This window comes from Cervus elaphus, chromosome 27, assembly GCF_910594005.1.
Source record: "Cervus elaphus chromosome 27, mCerEla1.1, whole genome shotgun sequence".
Classification (NCBI taxonomy): Eukaryota; Metazoa; Chordata; class Mammalia; order Artiodactyla; family Cervidae; genus Cervus; species Cervus elaphus.
In genome coordinates, this window is record NC_057841.1 from 42,591,891 (window position 1) to 42,618,260 (window position 26,370).

Sequence of the window (26,370 nt, forward strand, 5' to 3'; positions counted from 1 at the left end):
CATTAAAAGTGGTAAAAATACAAATCTTCAAAAGCCCCTCAAATAATTCAATTTGCATTCTTCGAGCATCTTGCTGGCATTGGTATACACACAGCAAATCTTATCCTTCTTCTAAACATTAAGCTATGTTCTCCAGCTGGGAAAACAGCAACGACACTAGTGTCAGATTCAGAGAAGTATAAGCCACAGGATGACACATTGCGGACTGGACCACTAAATATAAAATAAGTCTGATAAGGGGAGAGTAATGAGAAGCTGCATCCTGGTAAAACTGAAATAAACTAAGATAAACACACAATTGTTATAATGATTACTATAAATACTAAATTACTAAAACAATTCTTAATTTGTGGGTCTGAATATTTTAAATTTGTTGACTTAATCTGCTTTTCTTTTCCTAGAATTAAATGCTTCAACTGTGAAATAAGAGAATCTAAAACAATTTACATTAGTGTGAAAATAGAGCTGCAGGGTAGAGACAACAACATAATAAATCACAACCTCTCTCTGAGAAGAAAAAAAAAAGAAAATGTGTTTTTTAAAAAAAAAAAAAACCCTGCTATTAGGGCCAGGTAGTGTCCAAATTTATAGAGTTCCAGTGTTGCATAACAAGAGAGTATTTCAATGAAGCTGAACATCAAGTTGCGTAACTGTCAAATTAGTGTATTGTACCTTGCTTTTTCAGCAAAAAACATGATGTGACTTGGGGTGACAGCAAAAGAAGAAAAGAAATTTAGAGCAGTGTATTTTGCTTTTAATAGGAAACAACTTCTATTTTAAACATCACTCAGGTAGAAGATCACAAATTTTCAATACTGTGTGCCAAAACTAAGCATTATAATTGGTCTTCAAAAAACCTCAATACAGGGATTTCCCTGGTGGTCCAGTGGCTAAGACTCCATGATTCCAATGCAGGGGGCCTGGATTCGATCCCTAGTCAGGGAACTGGATCCTACATGCTGCAACTAAGATCTGGCAAAGCCAAATAAATAAGCAAATAAGTAAACAAATATTTTTGAAAACCCTCAATACTTGTTTGTCATTTTCTAAAGCTATTTTCAATTGTTTACATTTTTGGAGGGGGAAGAAGGCTTACTCAACAAATATTCAATGCTTATGGTACTTTAAAAGTTCATTAGAGGAGAATTATCAAATTTACATGTTTATTTCTCATAAGAATAGCACAAATGTTGTTTGACATTCAACTATATTTTACAGAAAATTTAACAACAGCTGCCTGCTTGTGCAGAAGTCAATACAATATGTATGGAATATATATTCCAGGGGAAAAGTATCAGAATCTGTCAATTGAAATTTAAAGCATCAGAGAATTAGTTGAATATTAAAAAGCTGTTATCTAAAATCTACAGATGTATTTAAAAGCCATAATGAGGAATATTCATCTTGGAGCAAATGTACAACCTCCTCTGAAACATAGTCGACTTCAACAGAAGAGTATAAATGCCATCATTAGTAAGATTAAACCAACCCAGGAAAACTCAAGCAAAGAGTTATATAAACCAACTAAGAAGCATCATTTATTTTCTTGTTCACAGGAAATGTTAACAAATCAGAAGTTGCTTTGCTTAAAGCTTTTTTAAAAGGTGAATAAAAGAGACAAGAGCTTTGGACTTTTTCTTGAAATACGTCTTTGAGAATCCTTGCTGACATTGATGATGTCTGCAGGACAGCATGTGACGCTGTCAATAAGTGATACCACTGTCATAGATTTAACCTAATAAACCTAAACCAACTACAGCTGTCTCCATAAAAATGTCACTTACAAGTACTTCATTATAAAATAAAACTAAAGTGTGGTGACAACTACCATGACTCGGGGGGTTGCTGGGGGAGGGTCACAGTATCCACAGGCTTCCGTTCTTCATCAGCTTGCTCCCAGAACACAAAAAATGTGGTTTAAACCACATTTCTGGGTAATTGTTGGCCACATTTCTGGGTAATTGTTGGACACGCTGAAAACTGACTTTTCTTTCTGCAGATAGCCAAGCCATGAAAAGCGTTGTGGATGGAGGGGCTAGCACTAGCAGCTGATGCCCTGCGGGGGTAAGTGAGGGCCATGCCACCATCCTTGAGGATGTGGGAGGAACCCTTTGTTACCGTCTTAACTCTCTTTTGGCTTAAACATGACAGAAAGTAAGGATCAAAGGCAAGGTGATGGAAGAGGGTCGCCCCTGCCCCCATCAAGCCCCCCGTTCCACCCCCCAGCTTTCAGCCTGCTGGGACCTATTAAACACTACAGCTTACAAGCTCAGTTAGGGTAACATCCAAGTCCAAGTTTAGTCCCACCAATCCTCCCAGAGTGGACAAATGCCTTCAAAAATCCCTGTGTAGAAACCACGGACAACAAAAGTGACCCCAAAGAGGTTCTGTCCCCAGAGCCAGCAGCGTATCAGGCCAGGCTCACAGCAACCTGGAGGAAAGCCGACCATTCAACAAAGACTAAGAGAATCCCTTCTTTTTTGAAAGGTACTCCAAGAGCATCTATCCAGATATGTGCCTTATTTACATAATTTTGTGGCCATAAACAAGATGGAGTGGGTAGCCATTCCCAACCCAGGGATTGAACTTGGGTCTCCTGCATTAAGGCAGATTCTTTACCATCTGAGCCAGCAGGGAAGCCCATAAACAAGGTAAGCTCCTGATAAAAACTGATAATAAATTTACACTTAAAATTCAAGGGACAGAGTTTCCCAATTTTAGAATCTTTCAAATTAGGAGCTTCAGTGGGCTTTCAACTCACTTTTGGGACTATAAATATGCAACACTATTCATTAACTTCCAGGAGAAACTGACTGTTATCACAAAAGATGAAAACTCAGCAGCTGACTGTATAACTGATGGATGATGCTGGTAAAGGAGTATCAGGGTTTAGTGATACATCACCTGAACCAGGGTGATGGACTGTCCCAGTCTGCCAGGAATTGAACTGGTCACAGCACTTAAGTTCTATATCTGAGGGACTCTTCAGTCCAAGACAAACCAGGAGGATTGATCGCCCAAGCATGACAGCCACTAAAACTAAACCTTAAAAGAAGACTTCAGATAATAAGCAACACAATGCTCTGAATCAAGGCTTCAAAAATGAACCGTGCATGTTAATAGTTTAATGAGAGCAAACTAGTTTTTAACTATTAAAATAAACACAATTAATTTCATTTTTATATTGTACTTTTTGTTTCTTTTTTAGTCTATGGCTTTAAGGTACAAAATACAGTTTGCATAAAAGTAAATCACATTAATTTTGAGTAAATAAATAATCCATGTATATCCAGACATGTGACTGAAGTTTGTTTACTGACCTGGTGAGCAAACCAACAAGTCTGAAGATGACTGTGTCAGGCTGCCATTTGCTTATAAAGTCATACAGAACTGACTATGATAGATTCCTTGAGATGCCTTAGTCTAGACACATAATTTATTTTTAGTTCTTACAATTCAAAGTAAAAATAGAGAAACATTAAAGATAGGGAAAATTCTCCTCCCCCCCCCACCCTCCCCCATCTGGCTAACTCATAATATCTCCACCTAATAATCATTTTCACTAGATTCTGACATATCCTTGTAGAGTTGTCTTTATAAAAATATAAGAAAATGAATTTAATTTTCTTGTTGTTGTGCACAAAGATAGCACTATTTTCTATCTTTCTTTTTGCTTAAAATACCTTGGAGGTCTGTATCAGGTTGTAAGAGCATGTGCCTTCTATTTGCAGTTACATAGTATCACACTGAGTGGATATTTCATGATTTATTTAACTGACTCCACACTTATAGATGTCTAGGTTGTCTCCAATCTGTTTTCCAACCACATAACGCTGCAGTGAAGAAAAACAGCACACGGGGCGTTTTGCACACAGGCCAGGATGCATATGAAAGTCTTCCCAGAAGTAGACCAGTTGGGTCCAAGGAGACTGAAGGCATGGATGTCAGGTTCAAGAATGGTACTTGGGTGCCCCACAGATTTCATGTCCAAAGTTATTTTGGATGTTTTTTGTGCGAGTAATATAGCTACATCCTTACAAAACATGCTATAACCCAGTGCTCCTCAAACTGTAACATGCATGTGAATCACCTGTTCAGTTCAGTTCAGTCGCTCAGTCGTGTCTGACTCTTTGTGACCCCATGGACTACAGCACACCAGGTTTCCCTGTCCATCAAAATCTCCTCGAGCTTACTCAAACTCATGTCCACTTAGTCAGTGATGCCATCCAACCATCTCATCCTCTGAGCTTGAATCACCTGAGGAGCTTGTTAACATGCAGATTTGGATTCCGTGGGTCTTGGAAGGGCCTGAGAACAGGAGTTTCCAACAAGTCCCCCAATGAAGCCACTGCCGAAGGTCTGTGGACCACACAAGGCACTGCAAGGCCACAGCCATGAGGCGGGGGGTCAGGTGGGAGTGGGGAGCCAGCAATCCAGTCCTATCGACCTCTGCTCCACTACAACATGAAATGATGCACTGTATCAGGTGTGGTTTTCTATGGCAGCTCCTCACCTCAACTCCATCCCTCTCTACCCAGTCACTGCACAGGAAATTTACATAATTCAAAACAACACAAGTCTCTTCTCATAAAGGTTCTACAGCGAAACTGAAATGGTAACAAGAAACAGGGCTGATTATGTGAGCACAGCAGCTACTGAAGCGTTTGTATAATCACTGTATCATTCAAACATAAAAAGAAATACATAATATGCTGTCTGTCACTCAGCGAGTGGATGAGAATGTTGGTTCACACATTTTAACTTGCTATTGAAATGCTGCCTAGATAGATAGAAGCCTATTCCTCACAAAAATAACATCACCTTTGTTCAAAGCTAAATTACTCAAAGTCCTCACGCCCGTGTGTGTGTGTGTGTGTGTGTGTGTGTGTGTGTATGTGTTTAAGATGGAACAAGGTTATATATGCTGGCTCACTAGAAAATATCCTGATGCTGGGAAAGACTGAAGGCAGGAGGAGAAGGGGACGACAGAGGACAAGATGGTTGGATGGCATCACCAGCTCAATGGATGTGAGTTTGAGCAAGCTCCAGGAGTTGGTGATGGACAGGGAAGCCTGGTGTGCTGCAGTCCATGGGGTCACAAAGAGTCAGACATGACTGAGTGACTGAACTGAACTGAAGATAATAGATGTGTAGATAGATGCATCAAAAATCATGATTTTATATTACAGAAAAAAACTTACATTTCCTTATGATACACTGACCTCATTTCTAGAAATGTTTTGCAAATAAAAAAAATGATTTAACATCATATGATGGAGCAGGAAAAATGCTGAATTGGGAGTCAGGTAACCTTACAAACAGCTGGGTAACTGGAAACAAGTGACATGTATTCTCTGGGCCTGATTTCTTTTTGTCTGTAAAATAAAGGGATTGGACTAAATGTTCTCCAAAGCTCCTGCTTGCTTTAACATTCTTTGCTTCTGTCGAGACTAATTAATTATCTCATAAAGGTTACAAATCCACACTGCTATTATGAATAGAGTTAATTTTTTTTTAAAGGGAAAAATGAGTACTTTTCCTTATCCTCCCTACCAGCACACTTCAGGAAATTAGGATGAATTCAGAGAAACAAAACCATCACTGTGCCTTCTTAGGTTTCCAACTTTAGTTCTGAAAACTGAAAATAAAAGCTTTAGGAAAAAAAAAAAAAACACTGCTCTGAAAAAGGGGAGATAATAGTTTAAGGAACATAAAATGAGGCTCTTGCTATGGTACATTTCCATTAGCCAACTTAAAATCCATGGTTTTGGAAGCCAGGATTATGAGGTCAGAAAACAACCCAAAAGGCTGGCCATTCTGTCCCCTCCTGACAGCCCCAGATGCATTATATACTTTTAGGACACATTGCAGTGATGTTTTGTAATTAATCAGTGCCTAGAGTTCCCTGTCTTAAGAATTCCAATCAAGGAAGTGAAACTGAAGGACTTTCACCCACTAATGTGTGTCTGGCAGTTTTGGGTTGTAAGCCTGGAGCCGTCAGATGATGCCCTTCCGTTCACTTACTGTCAGACAAGTCCTTGATCACAGGATGTCTGAGTATCCTGCCGTCATCCCTCTTTCATAAGAATGAAGGGCGGTACCAACTGCTTTCCAGAATTACAGAAAATGCTAAAATCCTATGCAGCATCTTCAGTAATAGACTATTCTTTGAATTTCACCTGCTGTGTCAAGTCTGCTTTTCAAAATTCCCTTTTGCTCTGATCCTATGTGGGACACAGACTGAAGATAACTGAAATTAACCTCTCAGACAAAAATACAGGTAGGACGGCTTCCCATTGCTCTACTGGAACTGAGATGCAGACACAGAGGCAAAAATGCCCTCATTTTGTTCAAATATCTTGAATGGAATATCTTTTTCCTATTTGTATTCATCGTGATTTTTATTTTCTGTATTCCATGATTGACATGTGAGGGCCATGTGGACAGGGAAGGGACTGTCCCTTTCAGCGTGAGTCAATCCCTGGAGACAGCAAACAGCCTGCCGCGGTCACACCTCTGACATGCAAACCAAGCACTCCCGAGTCCATGGCTCACTCCTTCTCTTTACCGGCTCCTGCAGTCTGGGACACTATCCGCTTGCCCTAAACCAACCCCGGGGCCAGGTACTGGACAATCAGAGACAGCCCTTGTAGCCAGAGACCACTGGAATTATCCAGCCTAGCCGATCTTGAACCTGCTCAGCTTGCTGACCTTGCCTCCCCATTCATTTCCCAGAAAACCAAACAAAGGCCACCGCCTGAGTTTCCCCCCCCCGCCCAGTTCCTCCCCTCTGCCCGACTCTAGGGCCTCCCCACAGGGGCCTGCCCCTGTGAAGGGACGCCTACTCTTGGGAAATGTGAATCACAAACTATCGTTTCAAGGGAAGTCGTCTCCATCTGTTTACCTGACTATACTTGAACAAAAACAAAATCTCAGGTATACTTTAAAACAGCATCTGCTAACACACTAAAAAAGGGAGAGAAAAATCTAAACCTCTTTTATTAACATCTCCTTTCTATGGTTCCTCCACATGTAAATGAACTCCACAGGCTGATGCAAACTGGTATCAAGTCATATATGGGGAATGAAGCCCCTATATAGAGGAACAAAATGATTAAAAAAAAAAATGGATGCTACTGAAAAGTAAGAACTTAAAATAACCCTACTCTAAACACTTTTTCATTATCTAAGGACATGACGAAAAAAGATTTCTCTGCCCCTGCTGCAGCCAGCCACGCCTCCCTCCTGTCGGTATGTCGAGTCCAGCGCCCACATCAAATTCAACGTCCTCTGCTCTTCCGTCAAGACCCTGTGAGCCTGGCCACCCAAATGCACTCCACTCATCTTACTTGCTCACTGTGTACCAACATTGAGCCTTGTTGAAATTAAAAAGCCCTTAAAAATCTCGTAGGGCTTCCCTGGTGGCTCAGACAGTAAAGAATCTGCCAGCAATGTAGGACAGCAGGTTCAATCCCTGTGTCAGGAAGATCCCCTGATGAAGAAAATTGACAACCCACTCCAGTATTCTTGCCTGGAGAATCCCATGGACAGAGGAGACTGGCGGGCTACAGTCCATGGGGTCACAAAGAGTCAGACACGACTGAGCAACAAGCACTAACTAAAAGTCTTCTAAGACTTTTGTTCTAGAGACAAAGAAACTGAGCCCTGGTCTGGTAAAGGGCTTGACCTTGGTCACAGAGCCAGTTACTATCTGAGTCAAAGACTAAAATCTAAATATCCTGACCCCTGGCCCAAGACGCACTCATAAAACTGCCAACAGAAGCATCTGCTAGTCACACAAGTCATTACAGACGTCACAATCCCAGTAGATATCCCAGGTGTCATATTTGCCTCCAGCCCCACACCCTGGATCCCGCTGCCTCCTTGGCCAGACAATCTCAGCTATGACCCTTCAACTCCCTTCTCTCTCAAGGTTACCTATTTATGGAACAGCCAGACTTTAAGCAAGCAAAATTCATTCCCTCATTGTACATTTTATCAGGTTAGATTTAAGCACCATTCATTGTAACAACATTACATATGCATTAGATATTTTTATTTCTAAATAAACTAAATAAAGCATTACATATGGACATCTTAGGCCCTCTTCACCCTTCAAGGTCATGCTCTGACTCCCAGGGACCCTCTCTTTTTCTGAAGGCTACATGTACCCTGGATTGAAGTCACATACGTTGTTCAACATAAGTGAGCTCTCTTTTATTCAGTAATATTCTGAGATGTGTAAGAATAAATAATGCCTCATATTTCTACTTCTCAAAGTTCGTAACTCACTGATGAGATCAGAGTCACAGATTCTTAGAGCTGCAGAGGGAGAGGAAGAACAGGAACTAACATTTATTCAGTATCAGATATTTTATATCCACAGTTAGACAACACATATTTTATTCTTGTATAGTCAAATAAAATTTCCTGTTTTCATTTGAGAAACTTGCATTTTTATGAAGGGAATTTGAAATTTTACAGCCTACATATGCTTTAGGGTTTTATGCCCAGAACACCCACATACACACCAAATATCCATAAAATCACTTTGAAAAAAATGCTTAGCTTCCCCAGTTATCATGTGGCTGCACTTTGCCAGTCAGTCCTTGGGTGGTGGGTGGCAAAGGCTACCAGAGGCACCCACGTGACACCCACCTAATGTGGGCTGTTGCGAAAAGCATCATGTGAGAAGGAGTCTAAGAGGGCAGGGAAGCCCCCTCTTCAAGTCTGTAGCGGCACCACGGAGACCAGATCAGCAGGCAAGTCGTCCACAAGAGACACGAATGCAGCCTAAGGACAAGAGGCACTCTCCTGGACTGTGTCAGACAGAGTATCACCTGCGGTGACCTCTTTCGAGAACGATATGAAAGGCTTACCAAAATTTTTAAAGCACAAATTCTTTAAGACAAGGATTCTACTGGTGAGATTTTACTTGTGCGTCAATTGCGAAATTATACCAAGATACAGGAATAAGAACACTGGGTGTAACTGGGTGTGTGATGACCAAAAATAAAAACCACCTAAATGTGTACTGTGGGGGCACTGTTTAAATAAGTTACAGTATATCACAGAGTGGAATGCTATGCACCACTGAAAACAAAGAGATGATTTGCATCTCTAAGATGTAAGGCAAAAATGCCAAGTTCAGAACAGCAGTTGCATGTCTATGTATGTATAATGTATATATGTGTACATGCATAAAGGATTTGGGTTTTTTAGCTTTTTTGTGTTTTGTTTTTTTGTTTGTTGATTCCTTTATGAAAAGACTGGGGGTTTAGTAGCAGCAGGGTATTTACTTTTAATTTTAATACCTGTATGTGCTATTTGATCTTTTTAAATACACCGAAGACTATAAATAATTTTAAAACCCTACCAGAAAATACATGGAAATATTAGTCTAGGAAGATGTTCATTGACAGATATTAATATTAGCATCTAAAAATTATTACATATCCAAGATATGTATGACATTACTGTCTCAAAAGCAGATGTTTAGAAAGCACCCAATTATCATTAGTTTGATGTTTTAGATGCTTAATCTGTCAGTACTATTTTGTTTGGCCGGCCGGAAATGGCACTTTAGAACCAGAAGGGTAACATTGAAAGTAAAGGATGAGATTGATATTTCAAGCAAAATTCAGACACGACCTCAGTGACCAAATCTCCCTCCTCAGTGAATGCAACGATACAGGTGACCATGCTTCCTGTATTAAAACTTTTAAATAATGAAAAGGGACACTGGCAATGAGCCACAAACAGACAGTGCAATGTGGAATTCACCCCAAATGCACACTATCTACTGATCTTCTTAACACCTCTTATGTGAAAGAGAAAATTTGAGTCACTCAGTCATGTTAGACTCTTTGTGACCCCGTGGACTGTAGTCTGCCAGGCTCCTCTGTCCATGGAATTCTCCAGGCAAAACTACTGGAGTGGGTTGCCATTCCCTTCTCCAGGGAATTTTCCCAACCCAGGGATCAAACCCACATCTCCTGCACCAGCAGGTGTATTCTTTACCATCTGAGCCACCTGGGAAGCATGGTTTACCTAGAACATATATCACAAAAATAGATACAATTTCTTCTGGTCCTCCCTCTCATGAAATCTTTGGGGTTTTGCTTAGCTAACCTAACCAATACGGATTGGCTGCTGTTTTCCTGTACAGATTCTACTCACACGATCTGACTCTCAGAGAGTGTCTCTGAGAGACACTCTAGGTCTAGGTACTCTTGACTGTGTACCTCTAGTACACAGAGGTACTCTAGGTACTAGGTCCTTATCACACAAGGCATAGCCTGGTGGTCTGCAGCAGAGAAAGTAAAAAACTTCACCAACCCAGTTACTCATGACCAGTCTTTGTATATTAGTAAACAGTAGTAGACATTCTTTAGTAAGTTAGTTGGAATTAGTTTTTTGACAGAGCAGATTAACCTTTCTGGAGAACCAAAACTTAGAATTATATGAGTCCCACTGGAGCCATGATTCAAAAGGTTGTGCACTGTGAATAATTTTAACCACAATTTACATGTAATTTTTTTTTAAGTTTAAGGACCCAAATCACCTGTCGTCCCCAGTGTTTTAGCATCTTATATCTGACTTATTTGATATTTCCACCTGAATAGTGAAGCTTCACAGGTGGCACAGTGGTAGAGAATCTGATTGCCAATGCAGGAGACATGAGAGATGTGGGTTTGATCCCTGAATTGGGAAGATTCCCTGTAGAAGGAAATGGCAACCCCCTCCAGTATCTTGCCTGGAGAATTCCATGGACAGAGGAGCCTGGTGGGCTACAGTCCACTGGGTCACAAAGAGTCAGACACAAATAAGTGACTGAGTACACACATACAGCCTGAACAGTGACCCTAAATACTACAAACTGAGCACATCACTGCCCCTCCCACGACCTCCCAGTTCCTCTCGTTCTTCCTATTTGCACTCACGATGACAGTGCTGCCCATCTGCCCGTATCTGTCCCTACAGTTGTTCAGACTGTGCACTGCACAAGAGCCCTGAGCCAAGGGTCTGGTGGAAACTGACATTCACCCTGGGCTCTCCATGGTACAGAGAAGAATTAACCCCTGGTTGGATCTGTTTCTTTTACTTTAACCTTTGCTTCCCATTGCTTTTGTGCACTGAAAGGATTCTGTCCAAACATAATAACCTGCCTTGGGGAACCTGTTCTTCTGCCTGAATGTTAAACCAAAGTGCCTTTGTTCAGGACCCTGTCGACCTGTGGGTGGCTACAGGAAGGAAGAAATGGACACCTTCCCTCCCTGAGGCTGACCATTCCAGGAGATATTTGCAAGATTAATGGCCTTTTTACCTTACCTTCTTACCTCCTCTCCTATCTTTGTTCCATAAAAGAATCTGGCATCCAGACCTGGATAAGACGGTTATCTTGAGACATTAGTCTGCCATCTTCCCGGTCTGCCAGCTTTCCAAATAAAGTTGTATTCCTTGTCTTGACACTTTGCATTCGACTTACTGGCCTGTCATGCAGTGAGCACAGTGAGCTTAGACTCAGTAACATGTACACCAGCCATTCCTCCTGCCACACAGTTTCTACCTGCCAGGATGAAAATATGTCTTTTTCTAATTCAAACAAAAACTCCTCTGGGCTAATGGTGGCCCTGACTCTGCCAGAGACGGAGGAGCCACCATCACTTCATCCTTCCCGCAACATGCCCACCAGGCAGGGGTGCTGAATCTACTCAGTGTGTCTTGAATTCATTGCCCTTCTGCTCCTACTCACTGACCCCCTTCAGTCTCATGCATCATGAGCACAGGTCTCTTGTCCTCTGGACACCACGTGCCCATAGCTCCCCAGTCCTGCACGGTGCTGGCCCCTCAACCTCAGAGCTGCCACCTCCGCTGTTAACCTCTCCCATGCTTACTCATTCTGCAGAATGCGACTGAACAATTGAGCCTCCTTGAGAAAAGCCTTCCTCGCTCACCTCTGGCTCCAGTGGACAAGGTGTGTGTGTGTCTTACCTCACACACACCACACTTGTCCTTGTCTCAGCCACAACACTCCACACTTCAGACACTTCCTGTTTTCATCTGCAGAGGTGTCTCCCATACGAGGCTGTGAGCATCTTCATGATCAGGACTGTGGACGCCTGATCCCCACAGTTCACTGTTTCCACAGGCCGCTGTCAACAAACTCCACGTGCCCCAAACTGCATACGCCCATCTCTCGAATTACAGAAAAGCCTGGAGCCCAGAGGATATTAGCTCTGCACCCATATGATACTCCTGTTATGACTACTAACTCCCCTCCCTTTCTCCTTGGTATACAAAAAACAAAAAACCCACAAACAAACAACACTTCCTCACAGCCATTTGCTTCTGGCCAGATAATATTTATGTCTTTAAAATGGACACTTTCCTGCTAAATTCAACAGCACTGCAATCATTTTGCTGGATGTAAATACATTTTATCATGTTTAGCTCCGGGTAATACTCCGAACATCTATGCAAATGAACAGTTTAGACCTGATGCCTCTAGCAAAGTATTATTGCATGCTAAGCATGACCGAGGCTGGCCTGCGTATGACTAATAACACCCTGTGGCTTGTCAAACTGAAATCATCTGGCTACTAAGGATCTTCTCCTCACCGTCTGTGATCCATCCTGATAGTACCTGGTAATTATCTCAGTAACCTCAGTTTGTTGCAGAAAGCAAGAAAGCTTGAATTTATATTATTATGTATTGGGGGGAAAATTAGAAATTTTTATGCTGAGAAGTTTCAAAATACAATTTAGTAGCGGATTCTCTTCAGACTTAGAAATTATAAAGCAAAAATATAAAAGGTACTTAACAGCCCATATATTCTGCCAGACAAAAAAAAAAGAAAAAGGAATCAAATACAAATTCCATCAAATACAATACAAAGGAGAGGAATGATACGTAGACAGATGACAGATGGATCGATAGACAGACAGACAGGTGGCAGACGGGCTGATACACATAAAGACAGGCAGACAGACAGACAGCAGGGAGTTTGATGTAATTCCTTCGACCATCAATTCTCAACATATATTCTAAGCAACCAAACACAACACTTCTTTTGACATAAACTGAACCTGATATCGTTGGCCCAGTATCAAAATAAATGGATTATTCTGATTTTCCAGGATACACAGCCTACTCCCAGGGGTCCCAAATGTCATGTCAACCACATGCCTCCCTGCTGAGCTTTAGAGAAATAAAAAAAATGTCAGCACCAAGGAGGAATAACGTCAGATTTGAAAACTAGAAGAGGCAAAGGTGAGAAGCAGCAGGCGGAGCCATGCCCCAGGGCACTCCTGTGACAGCTCCCAAACACCGGCTACAAAGGACAAGGTTATTTTGAGCGATTTCAATTAAAGAAACTTCTACATAGTGTTTCATATTTAAACAAAAAGACAGGAATAAGTAGAAATGATTTGTATTTCTGTGAAGAATGTGGAAATAGTGTGCTGATTTTTCAAATTAATCCTCTTTCTTAATCGCTTTTATTTTCCTTCACGGTTCATAGAATTTTCTGGCTGCAAGTGGCTAAACGCTTGTCTTACTGACCCCCTAATTAAGCAGACAAATTAGACTGTCAATTAGAAAGCCTGTGAATAGTTTCCATACTTCAAATTAAAGTAGTAAATAAACAATAAAAATAATGTACAGTCTGCCTCTGTGTGGTTGGTGTTTGGGAATTCCTCCAGAAATATTTATTGATCATCTACTATCAACAGGACAGTCACAGATATTTGCAGAATATAAGAAAGATTTAACAGACATTCTGGAGGAGAGAACTATGCGTCCATACACCCTGGATAACCCAGCACAGTCCTGCCTTATGCCTCTTGTCCTAGAATAACTATTAATAACACTACCTTTCACTCTCCAAAACATTCCCGATTAAACAGTAAATCATATACGGTCTCCCTATGGATAAGAAATACACATACATTAACAAGAAGTATAATGCATGCCTTTAAAGAATTACAAATGGGCAATTCACGTGGTGTTCCCAGAGGGAGAGAACGTCCACACAGATTAGAAAACGCATATTTCAGCTGTTTCTAGGTCGCTGCATAGAATATAAAGTGAATTTAGCACCGAAATAGCCAATACAAATATCCAATTACTGCACTGATTTCCCATTATTCCAAAGATGTAACAGGCTAAAATATGTTTGTCCACTTGATTCTCAGAACCTGTAACACATAGTAGTGGGTGTTTGAATAAATTAATAAGTAATTACAACTGAATGCATCTGGACAGTTCAGCACAGACTGCAGCTCCCCACTGCCTGTATTGATAGTAACAGCTAACGTGAGCTGAGCGCCCACACGCACCTGGCATGCTTGGATCTCCTCTACAGACAGAATTCAGTTCATTCGTATTAATTAATTCTTATGACAATGCAACTTTTTTTTAAGCCATTATCACCTCCTTTTCACAGATGAGGAAACACCGCTCAAGTTCACACAACACAGACTCTTCCTCCCCAAAAAGAGAAAGGAATACTTTAAGTTCATTCTATGAGACCACTGTTATCTTGATTTCACAACCAAACAAACCTATCACAAAAAAAGGACAGACCCACATCCCTTAAGAATACAGGTACAAAAATCTTCAACAAAATACTAGCAGGTTGAATCCAGCAACATACAAAAATTTTAACATGACCAGAAATGCACAGTCAACTTAACATTAGAAGATTAATTCAAGTAGCATCCCCCAGTAAGGGGCTTCCCTGGTGGGAAGACTCAGCCTGCAGTGCAGTTTGACTGCTCAGTCGGGAAGACCCCCTGGAGGAGGGCATGGCAATCCACTTCAATATTCCTGCCTAGAGAATTCCATAGACAGAAGAGCCTGGCAGGCTACAGTCCATGGGGTCACAAAGAGTTGGACACGACTGAACGACTGAGCATTCATGTATCCAGTGTCTTGGCATATAATTGCTCATGGTAATCTCTAATGATCCTTATTATTTCAGCGGTATCAGTTGCATCCTCTTTCACTTCTGATTTTATTTGAATCTTCCCTCTGTTGGTTAATTACTTTAGCTAAGGATCTGTCAATATATTGTTTATCTTCTTAAAAATATCAATTCAAGAGTTGGGTTTTTTTTTTCCCTATCTTATTTATTTTTGCCCAATCCTTTGCTATTTTCTTCCTTCTGCTAACTTTGGGTTTAGTCTCTTCTCCTTTTTCTACCTTAGCTTATTTGAGACCTTTCCTCTTTTTTAATGTAGGAATTTAGCACAATAAATTCTATCTTAGTACTATTTTTGCTGTATCCTCTATGTTCTGGTATGCTGTGTTTTCAGTTTCATTTCTCCGAAGGTTATTTTCCAATTTCCTTTCAGATTTCTTCTTTGACCCAACGGTTGTTCAAGAATTTGTTATTCTATTTCCACCTACTTGTGAATTTTCCAGTTTTCCTCCTGCTACTGATCTCTACTTTCACTCCATTCTGACTGGTAAGGGTACTTGGCATGATTTCAATCACTTTAAATTTCTTTAGACTTGTTTCATGAACTAAGATATGACTAATCCTGCAGAAAGCTTCATATGCCCTTGAGAAGAAAGGATATTCTGCCATTGTCGAGTAGAAAGTTTTGTTGTTTTCTGTTGGGTTCACTTGGTCCACAGTGTTGTTCAAAGCCTCCATCTCCTTACAGATCCTCCACCCATCACTGAAAGTGGGTGCTGAAGTCTCCTGCTGCACCTGTTATTGTCTGGGTCTCCCTTCAGTTCTGTTCATGTTTGCTTTACATTGACGTCCTCTGAAGTTAAATACATACGTATTTATAATTATATCTTCCTGGCTGATCGATTGCTTTATCATTACATAATGTTTTCTTTGCCTCCTGCAAGAGTTTTTGCCTTGAGTCTACTTTGTCTGCTATCAGCATAGCTAACCCTTTTCTGTTTCGCTCACCATTTACATAAACTATCTCTGTCCATCCCTTCACTTTTCCTAGCCTGAATTCTCGATTCTCCTGGAATTGAGTGTCACATCCTCACTCTTGCTGTGGCTCCACTTAGACCAAGTGCACTTGCCTTGGGTTTGTCCTAACACTTGTTTGGCAATCGGCAGATACAGTGAGAGCCAAGGCTTGGAATGTGCGGTGACAACCAGTCCCGGTCCCACCGCAGGGCAACATCCACCATTCAGAGTGTGCTGTCACCCTTCTCCCCCCAGAGCAGGCCCCAGAATGGACACAGGGAAAGCACTGCCGAGCCGATGCACAGCCTGCAGCCAGGCCCAGCATGCCGAGCCTGAAGCCTGACGCGAACCACCCAGGCAGGCCCAGCTCAGATCGGCCCCATTTCAAACCACCTAAAGATCCATTACTGTGCAAATAAGCAGGAGGTGTTTTAAGATGCTCGAGCTTGGGGAGGTTTGTGAGGCAATATTTTTGGCAGCAAGAGCAGACAGATATCATGATCCAAATGGGGGGAAAAGGAAGCAAAACTATGAATACATATTTCACACAGAAATGGATGGAAAGTAGCTCAGCCTTGTCAGTGATCAGGGAGATCAAAATGAAAAAACCACAGTGAGACACCAAGTCACGGTGATTCAAGAACTCGGACATTAGACCTTGGCAAGACTGAGGGGCACTGCGAACACGGAAAACAAGGCAGTGTAAACTTGAAAGTTGATGATGTGCTAGCAAATTCCGTGACCCCAAGACTCCAGCAATTACACTCCATTCGGAGGCAAGCTCAGCAGTGGCCTGCCGCAGGGGCAGGGACTCTGGGTGCAGCAGACCTGGGTATGGCATAAGCCCTCTTGGAGGAGGTCGCCATTAACCCCACCACAGACTGCCAGAACTTACACAGGACTGGAAAACAGACTCTTGGAGGGCACCGTGTCTGCATCAGGACCCAGGAGGAAGGAGCAGTGACCCCACAAGAGATTGAACCAGACTTGCCTGTGAGTGTCTTGAGACCAACCCCAAGAAAAAGAAATGCAAAAAGGCAAAATGGTTGTCTGAGGAAACCTTACAAATAGCTGAGAAGAGAAGCAAAAGGCAAAGGAGAAAAGGAAAGAAATACCCATCGGAATGCAGAGTTCCAAAGAATAGCAAGGAGAGATAAGAAAGCCTTCCTCAGTGATTAACGCAAAGAAATAGAGAAAAACAATAGAATGGGAAAGACTAGAGATCTCTTCAAGAAGATTAGAGATACCAAAGGAACATTTCATGCAAAGCTTGGCATAATAAAGGACAGAAATGGTATGGACCTAACAGAAGCAGAAAATATTAAGACATGGCAAGAATACACAGAAGAATTATGCAAAAAAAGATCTTCACGACCCAGATAACCACAATGGAGTGATCACTCACCTAGAGCCAGACACCCTGGAATGTAAAGTTAAGTGGGCCTTATGAAGCATCACTATGAACAAAGCTAGTGGAGGTGATGGAATTCCAGTTGAGCTATTTCAAATCCTAAAAGATGATGCTATGAAAGTGCTGCACTCAATATGCCAGCCAATTTGGAAAACTCAGCAGTGACCACAGGACTGTAAAAGGTCAGTTTTCATTCCAATCCCAAAGAAAGGCAATGACAAAGAATGCTCAAACTACCACACAATTGCACTCATCTCACATGCTAGTAAAGTAATGCTCAAAATCCTCCAAGCCAAGCTTCAACAGTATGTGAACCATGAACTTCCAAATGTTCAAGCTGGATTTAGAAAAGGCAGAGGAACCAGAGACCAATTCCCAACATCCGTTGGATCATCGAAAAAGCAAGAGAGTTCCAGAAAAACATCTCTTTCTACTTTATTGACTACACCAAAGCCTTCGACTGTGTGGATCACAACAAACTGTGGAAAATTCTTCAAGAGATGGGAATACCAGACCACCTTACCCGCCTCTTGAGCAACCTATATGCAGGTCAAGAAGCAAGAGTTAGAACTGGACATGGAACAACAGACTGGTTCCAAATCGGGAAAGGAGTATGTCAAGGCTGTATACTGTCACCCTACTTATTTAACTTATATGCAGAGGACATTATGCAAAATGCCGGGCTAGATGAAGCACAAGCTGGAATCAAGACTGCTGGGAGAAATATCAATAACCTCAGACACGCAGATGACACCACTCTTATGGTAGAAAGTGAAGAAGAACTAAAGAGCCTCTCGATGAAAGTGGAAGAGGACAGTAAAAAAGTTGGCTTAAAACTCAACATTCAGAAAACTAAGATCATGGTATGTGGTCCCATCACTTCATGACAAATAGATGGCTAAACAATGGAAACAGTGACACTTTCTTTTTTGGGGCTCCAAAATCACTGCACATGGTGACTGCAGCTATGAAATTAAAAGACATTTGCTCCTTGGAAGAAAAGTTATGACCAACCTAGACAGCATATTAAAAAGCAGAGACATTACTTTGCCAACAAACGTCCTTCTAGTCAAATGGTTTTTCTAGTAGTCATGTATGGATGTGAGAGTTGGACCATAAAGAAAGCTGAGCACCGAAGAATTGATGTTTTTGAACTGTGGTTTTGGAGAAGACTCTTGAGAGTCCCTTGGACTGCAAGGAGATCAAACCAGTCCACCCTAAAGGAAATCAGTCATGAATATTCACTGAAAGGACTGATGCTGAAACTGAAACTCCAACACTTTGGCAACCTGATTTGAAGAACTGACTCACTGGAAAAGACCCTGATGCTGGGAAAGACTGAAGGTGGGAGGAGAAGGGGATGACAGAGGATGAGATAGTCGGATGGCATCACTGACTCGATAGACATGAGTTTGAGTGAGCTCTGGAGTTGGTGATGGACAGGGAAGCCTGGCCTGCTGCAGTTCACGGGGTTCGCAAAGAGTCAAACATGACTGAGTGACTGAACTGAACTGAGGAGGCAAGTTAGAATTAATGAACCGGAGGTGGGGTGGAACTGGGAACAATCCAAATATCTAAAAGAATCTGAAAAACTGCACTGTTTATAATAGCCAGGACATGGAAGCAACCTAGATGCCCATCAGCAGATGAATGGATAAGGAAGCTGTGGTACATATACACCATGGAATATTACTCAGCCATTAAAAAGAATTCATTTGAACCAGTTCTAATGAGGTGGATGAAACTGGAGCCCATTATACAGAGTGAAGTAAGCCAGAAAGATAAAGAACATTACAGCCTACTAACACATATATATGGAATTTAGAAAGATGGTAACGACAACCCTATATGCAAAACAGAAAAAGAGACACAGATGTACAGAACAGACTTTTGAACTCTGTGGGAGAAGTTGAGGGTGGGATTTTGAAAGAACAGCATGTATATTATCTATGGTGAAACAGATCACCAGCCCAGGTGGGATGCATGAGACAAGTGCTTGGGCCTGGTGCACTGGGAAGACCCAGAGGAATCGGGTGGAGAGGGAGGTTGGAGGTGGGATCGGGATGGGGAATACGTGTAAATCCATGGCTGATTCATATCAATGTATGACAAAACCCACTGGAAAAAAAAATAATAAATAAAGGAAAAAAAAAAGAATCTGAAAAACTGTGTTACAGTCACATAATATAATGTTACATAGTGAAGATGAAACAACTGCAACTACATTTAAAAGAACCAAAATATGAGCAATAATATTGAATGAACAAAGGAAACCAGAAGCCTGTCTACATTTTTAATGTAAAACCATCCCAAAGCACTCAATATGTGCCTTAGAGATATATTCTTAAGTGGGAAATTACTTTGAAGAAGAAAAGAAATGATAAACATAAAATTCAGCATAGCAGTTGACAGGAAAACAAACATTATCATAATGTTTTCATTAAGTCGGATGTTGCCTTTGTGTCTCTTTTTCTGCTAGGCTTTATAACTTACTTATAACATTTATTGTTTTGTATCTCTAAAATGTTAAAGGATTTTCCTAGACATGTGAAGTGGTTACCTTAGTCATTCAATATAAGGAAAGAAAAACTGAGGAAGATGAATAGACACCATATTCTTTTTTAACCAAACAGTCCATTTTCCCTGTGCCTAAATCCCTTTCTTCTTACACATGGGGTGGGGCAGAGCTCCCCAAACCCTTTCTGAGCATGCGTGATGTGCGTTAGCAAGAGGCAGGTGGGCCGGGAGCCCTGGATACTCTGCCAGCCTCCAACCCCTCGGCCCTTGAGGAAGGAGAAATCTGTGAACCAGGCTCAGCGTTCTTCATGCTCCTCGATGGGCACAGGGTAGACGCCAAACCCAGCATCTCTGCCTCCATGGAGTCAAGTCTGAGCAGGGACAGAAGATGCAGATGCAAATCACTCATTAGAGAAACTCAGTCTGGTTCTCTTAAGCAAAAAGGCATTTGCTGGAAGAATATCCAGGGCTCAGAGATTTAACATCTATGGCAAGATAAAAAAAAAAAAAAAACAAGGAAATGCATATTAAAAATAAACATCCTGTCACACCATGAATGAGGCTAGCAAAGGTTAGTCTTGTCAAGTGTCAGAGATGGCAGGAAGCAGCAGGAAGCATTACAGGTCACTGAACTGTAACCTGGTACAACCACCAGTTACCTTCAGCTGTTTCTAGATGTACAGAGACACTTGCATGTGTGCAAATGAAACACGTTTATTCTAATATTGTTTATAATAAGAAAAAATTGGTCATACCCCCAAATACGCATCAAGGAATGGACAAAGAAATTGGAATATATTAAAAACTGAAATGCAATACAGTATTTAACAAATGAGCTAGAGTGATATACATTCTATCATAGATAAATCTCTAAAATACATCTGGACAAAAAAGATCAAGTTGCGGAATGCCACAGATCATGTATATGATGACTGCTGACATAACATCAACATCTAAGAAGATATAAAAACATGGCAGAGAATGACACAAACTACAGCATCATGGTTATATCTCAGGATGGCTGGAAAGAAACAAGTCTGGGGTCAGGAGGCTTCAGCTGTAATTACAATGGTTCCCTTTTTTTTGTTGTTATTCAAAAAAGGGAAGCAATGGGGCTTCCCTAGCAGTCCAGAGATTAAGACTTCTCTTTACAGTGTTGGGGGAGGGGGTCCACATTCCATCCCTGGTCATGAAACTAGGATCCCTCATGCTTTGTGGCCAAAAAACACAATGGCAAATACCATGGATAGAGGAGCCTGGCAGGCTAGAGTCCTTGGGGTCACAAAGAGTCGGACATGACTGACCAGCTAACACTTTTACTTTTTCGCTATGATTATTAAATCTGAATGGCCAGCATACAGCTAGTCATTTCCTTACTCTCTATACTTCAGTGCAAATTTGAAATATTTATAATAAACATGCAACCTTCAAGGGTACTTTCATAGGAGGAATTTTCTGTGTCCCCATAGTTAACTTCTGTGAGGGTTTCATTACCTGTGAATGCTGTCATCCGATAACCAAGTTACAAGCTCCCTCAATATCAGCCTCAAACAACCTCAGGGACACACAACAAACCACAGACACCATCATCCCAGCAGACACTATTTATCCAGGCGGCCCTTCCTACGTGCCAAGCCTGCGGGGCAGCCTCTCAACAGCCCTTCCAGAGGTAATGAGCCCCAAGTGACACAGCCAGTCAGAGCCCAACTAGAACTTGTCTTACTCCAAAAGTTTACACCTTAACGAATGGTTTTCCATTTCCAAAACCTTGTTGCTGCTGACTCTTGCTACACCATGGAGGCAAAGCATGTGTTTAAAGCAAAGGAGTAACATTAACATCTATAATGGGAAAACGTGTAAATGAATGACTTGCCTAAGCTCTTGTGGCTGGCTGATAGCACAGCCAGGACTAGAATCCAAGATCTGGGCAACAGACCACTTCACATCTTAGCAAGGAGAGCAGGCTACACTTGTTAACGACAGATTTTTCCAGCAAATGCCACTTTGGAGCCTTGCCCAGATCAAATTTCTGATGTCACAACACAGCACTGTTCGAAATAAGCTTCCTTCCAGGGGTGGCCTTAACACATTGGCACTCCCATCATGACAACTGGTGCAGCTGCCTGAAACGACATGCCACATTAAATGACAGGAACATACATTATTAGCAGAAATAAATCAAACTGTTTTGTTACTACTGCATGTCTCTATGACAAGCATTTCGAGACTGCACTGGTTATTTGCGAATTCTAGTCATCGGAATTTTCATCAGGCAAATTAAAACCCGGTACTACAGAAACGTCCTCTAATCTGATACAGTGAACAGGAGGGAGTCAGTTGACGGCAGCAGGCCCATCACCCGATCAAGGTTCTGGGTCTGATGCTCCCGCTCACGGGCTAGGAGATCATGCCCCATCCACACGGACCAGACTGCAGAGCTCTCGTGGAAAACAGTACTATGTTTGGGACATGTTTTTTTTTTTAACTCAAGTGTAACAGATACACAGAAAAATGCATAAAAGATAAGAGTGCGGCTCAATACATTTTCACACACTTGACACATGTAACTAGCACCCGAATCAAGAAACAGAATGTTACAAGCATGTCCCCTTTCAGTCACTAACCCCCTCCCCCGCCAGGATGATCTCAAGGGTCTTCCTGACTTTCTACACAACTTGCTACTTCTGTCTCTTTTATATTCTATACACATGGACAAACACAGTACACCTTGTTCTGGGCTTCCCTGGTGGCTCAGATGGTAAAAGATCTGCCTGCAATACAGGAGACCCAGGTTCAACCCCTGGGTTGGGAAGATCCTCTAGAGAAGGGAATGGCAATCCACTCCATTATTCTTGCCTGAAGAATTCCACTGACAGAGGAACCTGGTGGACTACAGTCCACAGAATCACAAAGAGTTAGACAGGACTGAGTGACTAACACTTTCACTTTCTTCTGTTAATACCATCGCGTCTGTGACATTTCTCCGGACTGTCACATGAAGCTGCAGACAGGTCACTCTCATCGCCAAAGAGGATGCAGGCTATGTTACAACCTATTTGTTTCTGACGAGCATCTGGGTAATTTCCAGGTGTGGAGTGCCACAGACAGTGGTCTTGAACATTCTACAACACATCTCCAGGGGCACATTTCTGGTAGGAATTGTTGGGTCATCCGTGTGTGCATTACTTTCCTATTCTAACAAATTACTGCAAACGCAGGCCCTTAAAACAACACAAGTTTATGATACAGTTACGGAGGTCAGAAATCCTAGATGGATTTTGAGATGTTAAAATGAAGGTGTCAACAGGGCTTTATTCTATTCCAGAGGCTCCAGGGAAGAATCCTTTTTTGTCTGTTTTTTTCCCAGGTTTTAGGGAACCGCCCACCCGCCTGGACTTGAAGCCCTCCCTCCATCCACCTTCAGAGCCAGCAGGGGCTGAGGAGCCTGGTGGGCTACAGTCCATAGGGTCACAGAGTCAGACACAACTTGAAGCAACTTAGCATGCACGTTCACCCCTGACCCAGAGATGCAGAGAGCTTAAATCAGTGACAGCAAAACTGCCCCATAGCAACACCTCGACCACCTGAGGCCACCCCCAGAATTCACACGAAACTCTCCCTGGAGGTGAGCTCACAGACTAAAACTAACAGAACACATGAGGAAAAATGTGAACACACGCAAAAACAACAAACAACAAAAAATGAACACCTGGAAGTCTTCATAACAGGAAAAGCCTAGAAGAATATAAAAATAAGAATGTACAAACTCTTAAAGAAATAAATAAAAATAGACTCTCTAAGACAAGACTAGAACATTGCTCAAGTTTTGGTTTTTTTTTAAAGCAGATTTGATAAAAGAAAATCTAGAAACAAAATACATAATATGATAAGAAAATCTCTGTGGATAGATATAAGCATGCTTTTTAAAAGTGAAAACTGGAATCCAGAGCTAAAACAATCACCCAAAAGAGGAAAACCAGCGCTAAAAAGTATAAAAGAGAAGAGACTTAAAGGGTAATTTAAAAGGCACCAACATACATCTAAAAGGATACCCAGAAGGAGGGACGAAGAAAAAGAAACTAGAGACAAAAAGTTTAAAATGCAAGATCCAACATAGTTGCTGGTCTCTGGGAGTTGGAAATCCAGCAGAAAAGTACAGTTGGGGCTGAAAGTACATCAGGGACCCCTGGCTCCCAGGAAGGACTCTTCCAAACTTGACCCTCTGCCACCCTCGGGTGCCATCAGCTTGTCTCCCTCTTCATACTTGGTGGATATAATTTTGAAGTGGGAAGGTTATTTTGCCCTACAAGCCTGATGGAGTCAGAGCTGAGGGTAGAGATCCAGTTCTAGGTTCAGTACTCTAGTTTTTACTTTCCCTTCTTGCTCAGATAAACCAAATGGTTTACACATGTTGAGACCACTGGGCTTCTGCTTAGAGTGTCAGGAAGAGAATCGCTGGTTTGGCCAGCCCAACATTCTCCTCCTCCTTTGTCCAGCTTCTTGATCTTTATCTGGGAGAGCCTCACTCCAAGGCCATGCAGTTCCAGGGTAGGCAATAACCCTGCAAATGTCAATTCAATTAAACCCTCCTGGCGACAGCAAGCATTTCAAGGACAGATACACAAACTAAGAAAAACTAATGAGATTTGATTTCAGGACTCTGATGGGAAATCCTGGGCAGATATATTTGATAATCGTCTGAGATTCTCAAAATTAGCAGAAGTAAGTCTGGAGCTGCAGAGGCCACCAAAAGCTTCACTGAGACCAAAGCCAACAGCTGCTGTTGTTCAGTTGCTCAACTGTGTCTAATTCTTTTCGACCCCATGGACTGCAGCACTCCAGGCTTCCCTGTCCTTTGCTATCTCCTAGAGTTTGTGCAAACTCATGTCCATTGAGTCGATGATGCCATCCAACCATCTCATCCTCTGTTGCCCCCTTCTCCTCCTGCCCTCAGTCTTTCCCAGCATCAGGGTCTTTTCCTATGAGTTGGTTCTTCACATCAGGTAGCCAAAGTATTGGAGCCTCAATTTCAGCATCAGTCCTTCCAATAAATACTCAGGGTTGATTTCCTTTGGGATTGACTGGTTTGATCTCCTTGCTGTTCAAGGGACTCTCAAGAGTCTTCTGTAGCACCACAGTTAGAAAGCATCAATTCTTTAGCACTCAGCCTTCTTTATGGCCCAACTCACCCATCGTACATGACTACTGGGAAAACCATAGCTTTGACTAGACAGACCTTTGTCAGCAAAGTGATGTTTCTGCTCCCCGGTGGCTCAGACAGTAAAGAATCTGCCTGTAATGCAGGAGACCTGGGTTTGATCCCAAGGTCGGGAGGTTACCCTAGAGAAGGGAATGGCAACCCATTCCAGTATTCTTGCCTGGAGAATTCCATGGACAGAAGAGCCTGGTGGGCTGCAGTCCATGGGGTCGCAAAGAGTTGGACACAATTGAGGGACTTTCACTCACTAGGTCTGTCATAGCTTTTCTTCTGAAGAGCCCAGAGAGGAAGGCAAAATCCAGTGCTGAGAGTGAAGAGCCCCTGAATCTAACCATATCCAATGCAACACCACACCAAGACCGCTTAGTTTTATGAGCTAATAAAAGTCCCTGTTCTGCTTATGCCAGATGGAGTTGGATTTCTGTCATTTGCAACTGAAAGAGTCAAGACTAATAAAAATGTTAGAAGCAAGGAATCAGCACTGGCAGCAGCAACAGAAAGTGGACAGCTGCTCTCTAAACAGCGCCCCAATTTAAAACACTGGGAAGGATTTGGATCTCAGTCCCAACATTACTCCAACTCATTAATCATACTGTATGCTCTGAATCCAGTCAGCTCTTCCAACTACCTTCAAAAACATCACAAAATTATAAATGATGACTTTAAAACAAAATCATTTTTATTTCATTATTTGGGACTTCAGAAAATATGACATTTTTAATTTTAGGGCAATAAAGAGATGACACAAAATAAAGGTATTGATTAAAGTTTGAAAGATTGGGAATCAATAATAATGATAATGAATGGGTTTGGGAGGTGCAGAGGCAATTGGAGGTGAGATATGGGGCACAGGCTGACATATGGAAAACACAGAACGATGACTGAGTCACAAGGAAGTGAGTAGAGGTGGACACTGGGGGTGATCAAGTGTTAGAAAAGCCCAATCCAACTTACTAAGCTGATATCCTCTTTTTTGAATATATATAGTAGTAATAAATAATAAAAAAATATGCTAAAGTAAGAACAGAAGAATCCTTTCAATAAAATACAAATTCTTAGTGATGAGAAAACATTATATAACTCTCTGCTTTGGCATTTTTTCCCCTTTCCACTGGCCCTTAAAACAGTGGTATGTATGTACTAAGTTGCTCAGTTGTGTCGACTCTTAGCAATCCCATAACTGTAGCCCACCAGGCTCCTCTGTCCATGGGATTCTCCAGGCAAGAATACTGGAGTGGGTTGTCATTTCCTTCTCCAGGGGAACTTCCCAACCCAGGGACTGA